This window comes from Aphis gossypii, chromosome 2, assembly GCF_020184175.1.
Source record: "Aphis gossypii isolate Hap1 chromosome 2, ASM2018417v2, whole genome shotgun sequence".
In the NCBI taxonomy this organism is placed as follows: domain Eukaryota; kingdom Metazoa; phylum Arthropoda; class Insecta; order Hemiptera; family Aphididae; genus Aphis; species Aphis gossypii.
In genome coordinates this window covers 52963716-52975928 of record NC_065531.1, presented here as the reverse complement: position 1 = coordinate 52975928, position 12213 = coordinate 52963716, and positions in this window count along the sequence as shown.

Sequence of the window (12213 nt, the reverse complement as noted above, 5' to 3'; positions counted from 1 at the left end):
TTTCTATAAAATAAAACTCTAGTGTAATAAATAATAATATAAGAAATGATGCAAAGGTAGCTATGTATCTTTCCAACATAAAACTAATTTAATTTGTTTATTATATAGAGTCTATATAATATAGACTTATTATAAAAATTATCATACAAATATAACTTCATCATGATTTGTGTATTTTATTTGTAATTTATAAATTGTAAACACTACCTAATAATTCAAGTTATTGAAGCCTTAAGTAAAACAAAGTTAAGTGAAATATTAAATTTGTTTGCTCACCTTTACATAAAATGGTTATATTTTGATTTTATACTTTCTCATCATGATATTTTATTTTATTAATTATAATTAATTAACTTTAACAAGTAAAATTGTATACCAAGTTTAATATTTCTTAAGAAAAATAATTTTATGTGTTTTATCTTATTGTGTTTTTCAGAGCATAATATTAAAGCGAAAATGAGCGAATTTTTTTTACTGCTACAATTATGATTTATACAGTTTATACAAGTTACGTTATAATAATATGTTACGGATAGAGTATAAGCGACACGCGATTAATTTACTGCAACAACGAGTTCGACGATGTGCTCGTTCTACGTCAATTAAAGTCGTTAACGTTGCAGGTTTGTATACACTACAAGTCTACAACGATTAATTTCTTCTACCTATATGACTTTATGTGCGTGGAGTATAACTTTATCGCATTTGTGTTCACTAATTGTATTTGATATATATAATTGAACAATAATAAAATATTAATATGCAAAGTAGGTATAAACCGCGTGAGATTTTCGTTGATGTATTCATTCAAATTTAACTGTGATATTTATAGTAGGTAGCAATAATTTAATATAAATGTAATATTAAATTTTAGCATGTAAACATTATAATATAAAATACTTATAATTTAATGGTATGTACTTATATACCTATACTTGTTTTAACGCACTTTTATTATATTAATCTCCAAAATGTCAGATAAGTATATATAGTTCAACAGTTGTTCACTTTACAAAGCATAATAAAATTATATAATCTTTTGTCATACGGATGTTATATAATCGTCATAAATTACTACACCGTTCTAATATAATATGAATTGTTTTATTTTATACGCAGAAACAACATGTAATTGAGTGCTATAGAGAACAGTATGTCAATTGTCAGTGTAGGTATTACACACACACATAGTGTACTTGCGCTTAACTTCGTGATATAAATTATAACATAATGTCGCATATAAATATATATCAACTTCGTCTATACTTTATTTACATCAGGTACGTATGGCCATGGGAATTGGGAGTGTATGAGAATTATTATACCATAAGTATGACGCTGTAGTCATATACCTACGCTAATATAGGATCAATTCACATAACTGTACCAAAAATATAAAGATACAAAGTATTATAAGATGTGTGATAACTGATATTATCACAAAACTTTTAAAATACAAAGGCTGATCCATTTTAGATTTAAATATCTACTCCCATTATTTAGAAGTTTTGTTTTGTTTTTACATACTTAATGTCATTGTAAAATAGAATTTATAAAAAATATATAAAATATTGAGTAAACACTAAATACATATTTCACATACCTAACATGTACTTATACAATTTTTTATTGTTAACATTTTTTAAGTTTTTTACTTTCATGAATGACATCATACATAATATACGTATTTATGATTTCACATGCTAAAGTGAAATATTTTTTCAAAGTTATTTTGATACATAAGAATCAAATTTCCAACAAATGGTTAACTAGTTATAACTCAAATATTTAAAGCTTATAATAAGCAGAATAAGGTGGCACAGGGGTATCTAAAAAAATGTAGATTAACTGTTTTTGGGGAGTATATTTTTAAAAAATCGATTTTTTTGAAAACTACTGAACATTTTTTACTTTTGACATTTGACCTCTATTATGTACCAATGATATTCACTTTTCCATAGGAAACCACCACAAAATTTGAAATTGAAGCATTATTAAATTATGCTGTACACAGACACAAAAAAACAACACACATCATTGTAAAATCAATACATTCATCACTTCGTTCAGAATCTAAAAATCAAAGTAGATACCTACATTGTCATACATTTTGTATTTTATTATATTCACTAATACCTAAATAATACAACTGGAAGTGTTTAAAAAGATTCGATATCAAACAACTTTTTTTATTGTCAAAAATAAACCTTTATAATATGATTTTGTTTATTATCACATCGTTATAATATTATCGGTTAAATTTTTAATTTGAGAAAATATTAAATCAAAATATCAGTACCATCTACTTAAATTTGCTTCAAATTTTAGCTGATATCCGGAATGCTTATAATATTCACTTAAGATTTGCAGTTCAAATAAATGTAAAATGTGTATTTTATTTTATTACTATTGATACATAGTGGAATTAATAGAAGTCAGTTACAAACTATATATAGGTACATTCCGTTACACTGGTTTCAAATTGAATTGCCTCGTAATCGGTGGCAATAGGTTTTGTAATTACACACACACACAAAAAAAAAAAAAAAAAAAAACACTAGTAGGTAATCCAAAGTGGGTGAATGTGGTTTCATGGAAGTTTCAACAATAAACACCGTGCGATGATGACTGTTTGATTTGAATCACAAGGGTGAAACAATCCGACATGGATACCGACCGAAACCAATCGGCGCTTCCTTCGTGCACGTGAAATGAACGTAGATAGTGGGATAAACAAAAAAAAAAAAAAACAAAAACAAAAAAATACAAAATAAACGGAGGGCTAGAGATTTATTACGATTTACGTTTCATCATAGAGCCGACGAAATGAAATCGATATTACTTGAGAAAATGACTGAAAAAAATCAACGCCTTTTCTCGTCTGAGGGTTGTGACATGCAATGGTGCGTATATTATTATATAGGCATTCACTTAAACAATAAAACGATTGCATTGCCAAAATAACGACCCGCTCACGTGTAAATAATGTGGAGTAGATTATACAGTCGAGCACATCATAACTGATGCCAGAAATTTGAACAATTATTGGAGAAACATATTTTACAACCTGCAGACTTCCAATCAAATATTAATACTACATTATGTAATCTAACCTTAAGAAAACTTATAATTAATGATTATATAACATAATTTAAGCTATATCCTTATACACTGTAAACAATATGTAAATATAATTAAAACATTTAAAACGAATCGTCTTAGAGCCTATGTTATAATATCATGTTAATATAATATTATATTAATATTGTTAATAATAGAAAACAAATAAAACCATTGATGTTTTGTATCCCCCCCTCCCCTCCTATAATTAAGTATATTTTTTCTGTACCTTTATAATAGTACAAAATAGAACTCGTACTTTTAATTTATCTTCTCATTACAATATGAATTTTTCCCCTTTTTTTTATGCAATGGTACCGTTGAAATAACACAGTCAAACGGAAATCATTCGTAATCATTGTGAAAGCGTCGTCAGCGACAGTGGTTAATTAAACTGCGGCGTGTAGTTATAAGAACCTATACTACTACTGCTGCAGTTTCACGGTAAAAGCAAATCAAATTTTATTTGTTTTATCATAGTGCTGCGTTATAATTACACGGGAAAAGTGTGTTTTGTATATATACATACATATAATAATATCATAGTGCATTATTAAAAAATTGTTTTCACGGTGAAATGTTCGGTTCCGCCTCACTGGTCCTCGTATAGAAATGATTATAAATTAGTTTATTTAAACTCGCGAGTGTACATTATCAGCATTTTGTCGGTGAACGACAAACGGCCGGGTGATAGATCATTAAGCAATAGCGTGGTTTATGTGTTATACCACTTACCATCAACTATTACGCGAGAACAGTTGCGTATTTAAGAATAATATGTTATATCATATTATATTTATAAATTATAGTATAAAATAATTAATGGTATATACATACAGAGAGCTTAGAAATTAATTAAAATTTCACTTTTCGTGAAATGTTTCAATAAAATTAAGGAAAAAAATTTATTATTTGTTAGCATTATTTATTGATTAATTATTATATATTAAATATTAATTAATTATCAGTTATTAGTTATTGTAGTTCAATAATTATCATCATAACAATAAATTCCTATATATATAGGTATTATTCTTTATGCTGTTTGAAACTAAATGATAGCGTTAATAGGATTTTTATTTGTATTCTAGGTATGCATTTCAATATTAATAACTTATTTGTAAATTTGTTCTTATAACTACAAGCAATCATTAATAAATAATAATAAATAAAAACAGCTCTATTATCTCGTAGTTCGTACTATTATACAATTTTCTAAATATTATTTTATAATTTATAAAATACTTAAACCATTTAAAATAAGAAATATAAAAAACCAAACTTTTTTTTTAAACTTAAAATGTTTTATAATCTTATGAATACTTATGAAAAATGTTTATATAAAGTTTATCTAGTTATATTTAAATTGTTTTATGAATAAAGCATTAAGGTAACGATTAATTTGTTAACACAATTAATGTTAACAGCTTATTTTCATATAAACTTTTCTCTCGCTCTAAGCAGTGGCGTACCTACGTAGAATTTGTTTATAGGGAGGGGGTTACCATATATATATATATATATATGTATATAATTATGATTATTACCTATATTAAATATAATATTCTATAAAATAAACCATTATAAATGTTTTATTTATGAGGGGTTAAACTCCTAAACCCCTCGACCATCGTCTATAAGCCACTATAGCTTTATTTATTTTTTTTATTATATGATTTATTTTCATTTAGATAATTAATTATTTAAAAAATACATTTTATAAAACTTAACTCTTATTATAAATATATATTAAACAGTATCTATATAGAATATCTCGGGTAGTTGGAGACATCTAAAAAAATACCTTGATTCATGATAATTTTGATAATATAATATATTGCGGATCCCTGCAGTTGATGAACGTGTCACGTGTGCGGTGTGTTTCTAGAAATAATAATTATGTTTATTTTTTTAAAAAAAAACCGCCAACTAAGAATGACTTGCAAAATGCTTAAATGCTTTTTGTTCATTTTTTACTGCATAGATTTTCCATCTGTCGATTATATTTACCTGTAATCATATTTGTACATGGAAAATTGATATACATTTATTACCATAAGTGTTAATATTTAAAGTTTAGACAAGCAGGGTTATAAACTCATTTCGACTTAAAAAATTTGCAAGTAATTAATTAAAAAATATTCTAACTATTAGGAATATAAAATTAATTAAACCTAATTTACGTCTAATGTCTTTTAAAAAACTAGGAAGTAAAAAAAAACTATTATCATATTGTTTAAACATTTATAAATTATTAATTACGAAATTTTTGCGAATTTTTGTTATTTCAAAAAAATATACTAAATAATTGTGAACTACTGAAAAAAAACTTTTATTACATACCAATAAATAATTTTTCTTTTTACATTTTAGTATTTTGAAATTGTTGTTGGCTATAATAGGCGTTTATTTAGATAATTTTTTATTACTTTGATGAGTACGTATTATAAAATTATGGCATTCAGATAATATTATATTATGGGAAATGCATCATAATACTATGTCCTAAACTATTATTTTTCAAACACTATTATTATCATTATTATTTTTATACTTTTTACGCAACATTAAAATTACTATGAACGTTTCAAAATTGTGGCTACATATAAAATATACCTAACATTGAAAGTTCCACGAGTGCATATGCCATAATATATGCGTATGTTATATTTTATGACTTATATAATATATTATATATACACATAATGTGTGCGTGTTTCTTTGACATAAAAATATTTATACTTTATTTCCGTTATAGTTTATGTGGTCGTTTGATGTACATTATATATATATAAACAATTCTTAAAATAATATATTTATACAAAAATAATTATTATATAACCTGCCCGATGTTCTACTCAAAAAAATATTATTATGAATTATTTTTGAATGTACGCAATAATTAATAATTTTTATGAGGAAAATTTTGAACTGAATTGGGTAAAATAAATTAGATACATTAATCACAGTAAATCGAACTATTGTAAACTATATTAAATTTAATAGTATTTTGTTGGTACTATAAACACGCATTTTAGATTCTGAACGGAACAATGAATGTATATTGATTTTATCATGGTGTTTTTTTTCGACGAGTTCATGATAAGTTGTTAATAAAATATTTTGATTTTCAAAAACAAGGGTAGTTCTTGATATGTATTTGAATTTAGTTTGTACTTTGGAGAGCTCAAACTCAAAAATTTTTAGTAGTTATTTTTTTAATCGGGGAAAACCAACGTAATTTTAATGCCACGATATTATTTTTTAAAGCATTTATTGTTAAAATTCATAAAAATCGTAGAAATTAACAAATTATTTTGAAGTTACTACCTAAGAATCAAAAATTGAATACAAGGTTCTTATTTTCTCGAATTAAAACCGAATCAAATTATAATATTTTTTACCAAACTTGAACTTAAACTCTAGGTATTCTGTAGACTGCAGTAGTGTGGGAGTTGGCCGCATGTTAAATGTTTATGACAGTACAATCAGTACATTAGAAAAATATGTATAATACATAAAACTTTGTAGGTAATCATGTTTTTATCAATAAAACAACTGTAGTCACGAAATATTATTATGGTTTTCTCCAAAATAGACTTTTTCCATTACAATAAATATAAAAAATTGCAAAAACAAAATAGATATCTAACGAGGCTTGATATGGTCTCTAATTAGGTATAGCTCAAAATTAATAATACATCAATTTTTAAAATAATTTCTGAAGAATTCTAAAAACTTTTTTAAAAATATTTTGACTTGAAACTATCGTATCCCGTAAGTAAGGCCTGTATAACAAATATTTTCAAGATTGATTTTCGAATAGTAGGTATTAAATGATTGATAGTTTGGTTCGACATTTTCATATCGAGTTCAAATTTGAAAATGTATGCATAATGTACATGTTGCATAATTGTATTTCTATATATATTTATAACATATAATGTTTATGATATGATTAATTATTAATAAATATAATAATAAAAAAGTTAGGTAAGTCCACACACATACACACACACATATAATATTTAATATATATACGTATAACAAAATAATAAAATATATACATATATTATGCATGTTATATAACTATATAAGTATGGTGAAAATAAATGATGTAATAATATAATATATTATATTATACAGTTATTAAATGTTGTTTATTAATTATTATTTTACATTAAAAAAAAGGTAATGAAATTTGTAAAAGATTCTTTAATTATACAATACTAGTTTAATATTAATAAATATTAAATTATAATATATTTAAAAATGTATTTATATAAAATATACAACACACATACATATATATACACACACATATATATATATATAAATTAAATAACAATCCTAACTATTATAGTACTTAGAATAATATTTCAGTGCATTATTTGAAAAAAAAAAAATTGAGCAAAACTAAAATTATATGTTATGATTTTCAAATTGTTTATAACTTAAATGCCAAGATTTATAGATTATAAAACTATTAAAGGTTATATAATATATATACTATATGAATTAATCAATTAAAAAAAAAAAAAATTAAAAATCCTTCTCTAATAGTAAAAAATTACTAAAAATAAAGAAAATAATATAATTATGCATTCAGCCTGCGTATTTTATAAAGGTACCTACTATATTTGCATTTAATGTACATATTATAAAAATTTAGAAAACACTTTTTTTTTTGTAGATCGATTACAACTTTAGCTGCTAAACCCATTAGTTTTGATTTATTTTTATTCAACGTTTAATAAAATAGTATTATTTTTAAGTATATTTATAATTTATTTAAATCAGAATTTTACTATTTGGAGTAAATTCGTTTGTCCATTCCAGTTTCTTTGAGGAAGGAAATGATGATATTTTTGTAAGTATTATTATGATACAGGAGTGTAAAATTTTTCTGATGTAATGTGTCAAAAATTACACGATTTTTGTTTTTGTATTAAATTAAAAAAAAAAAATTATATACGTATATTATAATTAAGAAAAAAATGTATTCATTATATTTTGTAAGTTAACAAATGAGATACTTAATATCAGTGGTAGTATTATTTAACATTATATGTATTATTTTGTTTGATGTGATTTTTTTCTTGTGATGAAAAAGTATTTATATTATTATCTCATTTATGAGACTTTGATGTCAATTATTAATAATAAGATAAAAAATTATAAAATAAGATAGGTATGATATAATATTTTTATTTTTCGCGTGTCTGAAACTGCACGCGTGCAACGAACTTTCCACTTCTGTTATAATAAAAGGATACTTAGTTAAACTGTTTTTTTTAATCTTCAAAAAAATTGACTTATAACATTGTCGTTTTTTATGTTATTTATTTACAGGAATCATAGATATTGTACTTATTTTAAATATTCAATCTTTAAGAGTAAGTAGTAAACTTGTAAATAAACTAGAATTAAGTATTAAACAGTGAAATATGTAACGCAATATAAACAAAATGTATAAAACATAAAATATTAACAATACATTTTTTATTTTATTTTTTCCGGAGAATGCATTTAGTTTATGTTTAGTAATGATTTAAACATTATATATGTATAGGCTCCTCTTCGTATTTATGTACATATAGATTAAAACAATAATAATTTTTAGCATTTCTTCGTATTTTGATTTATGTAATTTTTGTTCATTAAGAAGAAGAGAAAATGAGAAAATGAACGAATTATAAAAAAGAAAAAGATTAAATCTTGCTCCGCTCCAATTAGAATTTGAAAAGTGGGACGAATATCCTTCTAAAAAATTAAATATAATAATAACAAACACAAAAATCTATGTATTAAGTTACTATTGTTATTATTATAATGATGAATAATAAATTGTAATTATTATTATTTCGAGTGTATAAATATTTTAATAATATTTATGTTGAAATCTTCCAAAATCTGATTGTGGATCCAATTCGACTGTAGAGCGCTTGTTTACAGTACGCGGCGTACCTACCCCGCGAGAAAATTATACTATTATATTATCATTATAATATTTACCATTCGACGATCGGACAGTGGCACATACCTACCTATACTATGATATTATATACCTATATGGGTGTAGGTTACGCTGGCACGTCGTCGCGCGGTGTATAAAGCTGATTTCGACAGGGTGGAATGTAATTTATCATGTAATTATTATACATTTTGTGTGTACCTATTATATACATATATGCGACGTAATGTATGTGTGTGTGCATGAAATAATAATGTGTGCGACTACGGGCAAACCAAACACGCCGCCGCCACCGTGAATTCTACCCGTCTAAACAAAACGAGCACGTAGCACGGAGAACCACCGCCGCCGCCGCCGGTCGGTATAGAGTAAAATAATTACGTTTCATTTTTTTTTTCATTCGGTTTCTTTTGAGAAAAAGGATTTTTTCGGATCGTTTTTTGTGTTGTCCGACAAATGGTGAAATATAACACACATACACACGTTCACAATATAAAAGATTCGTATATTATATGTGATGTACCTACTACCTATACAACAAAAAAATAATAAGACTATGGGTATCCGTAGTATGGGGTTCCGGTTGATTATGTTATAATGAGGGCGCTAAATGATGTAGCTACCGCGTTTAACTCGGCCTGGTTCCCATAGGGCTTAATAACCCTTCGCCGACACCCTTAATCGGGTATAAAACTATAAACCTGAGTAATATATTACGGTGTGTATTACGAAGCGCGCGTTGAATGAAAGTCGAAAAAATGTACTCAAAATGTTACGTAGTATGTATATACCTATATCACGTTCATTCTCAAACTTGTGTGTAACGGATAAATCTTACAGTACGGCGTATGTATTACAATGATTTTTTTTTCCGATCAATAGTTTGTTATCGTTATTAATTTTTTTTTTTCATCGATCCTTTATAACGTATACCTACCACATACCTATTTTATATCTATATAAACTATATATACTACTTATCAATGAAAAATAAACTGACCTAACAATATTGTATAACTTAACTCCGAGTTATTCAATAATAATTATGTAAATATGTGTGTATGCTCTGTTGATTTGAATTTCAGTAAATTTTCACTGTACTACAACAAGATGCACGTTTCTTACAAATAGCAAATTATCCGAGTAGTATATTAGTTGTTGGAACCGAGTGACATATGTGTGATTGTACACTGTAGAACATAATAACATGACTTAGAAGCAAAATATAATTTTTACGTCTCCGCATTTTCTGTATTAAAGTAATTTTTCCAAGAAGGTTAGTAGCGCGTGTTAATTTGATGAATGACAACAATACAAATACATGACGTACACGTGACAATATTAAATATTATATTATACGACTTGTTCGTAGCTGTAATTAATTTCTCAACTACGACCGTTTTCTATGGTTTTGTTATTGTATACATTGCAAACAAAACAAATATAATTATATACTATATAATTCGATTTTATCTCCAAAATATTGTGACAACTAAATTATAATAATTTTATACGAGTATATTGTTCAATTATTATTTAAGACACAAACAAAAAAATATCTAGTTAAAATTTGTCTTAGAGCAAGTAATATATGTAGAATTTGTAGCTATAATAAGCTCATTATATTTAAATATAATAATAGTTATACAGTATAGGGCAGAGACTAATATAGTATCTACATTGTAGCAATAAAAAAAAAAAGAATTTATTTCATATTTTTTTTAATAAGTAGGTACACATTGTAATAACATGAGTACAATCCAAATTTAAGGCCACCTGGTGCCTATATAATTTGTAATGTTATCAATTTACTAAATTATTCATACAGTTCACGATTGAGCAACGGTAAAATATGTTTATATACACTCATATACCTGTAGGTTATTGCTGGTATAAATAATTTAAAATCATTTATACAAGGTAATATATAAGTAACTAGTAAGCTAATAATTTTAGTATTACTTTTTTGGTAAATATTACTTTTTATCTATTTTAAAATAATAATTACGTGATTATGTCGAATACTTTATATTAGCCATGTATTCAAAAAAAAAAATATTACAACCCTGGGTCTTCTGTCGCCAACATTGTTTCTACATCAGAAATTAATGTTATATGGGTAGTGTTAACTAAAAAAATGAATTGTATTAAAATTTGCAGATTCAGAAAACAATAAATAAAAATAAATGTGCAACCACATATTGTAAATTCAAAGTTATTTTTCAGATTTTGTATTTGATACAGACATACAACTGTAGACATATGATATTTCTTGACATTTAATTTAAATGAAACACTTTTTCGATAGGTATTATTCTAGTATAGGTATTGAATATTATTAGTTATCTGTCTATATACATATTATAGTAAATTTTTAATGAAAACTTAAAATAACTAGTTGTTATGTATAAGTGCAAGGCAGGGAAAGTTTACGAATTATTTTAACTCGTTAAGTTAAGTAAATATAGAAAAATTTAAGTTAAATTTAATGTTAAAAGTTACTTTTTTTACTTATTTAACTCGTTAAAAGTTAAACGTTAGTTAGAAAAAAAGTAACTTGACTTAGTTAAAAATAAGCTATTTTTATTTTTTTATATACAATTAATTATTATACCTTTATATTAAAGCTTTAACAAATAACATAAATTTTACTATTTTTAAAAAATGTATGTAGTAGTATTAATCACATAAATTATCTCGTTGAGTTAGAAGTTACTTATGAAAAAAAAGTAACTCGTTAATACTTAGTCTTGTAGTATATCAAGTTAAATCGCGCAAGAGAGCTTAAAGATCTAACTTAATTTTGTTAAAAAAAAAAAATCGGGGTTTATACACAGTAATTGAGAGACTATATAGTCCAAATACACTGTAACACACTTAATGACTAATGAGTATAATAATATACTCGGCGGTGTATTTAATGAGGACGGAGACTAGAGGGTCCACCTCGACCTAAGTTAATAGTTATACTGCATATGAATATTTAAAATATTACAAATGTGTATAATATATTAATATGATACACGACGTCACGGCACACTGACAATCGATAATATAGAAACATGTTATTATAGTAGGTAGGTATACATTGTATAATACGAGTTATATATAATCAAAGC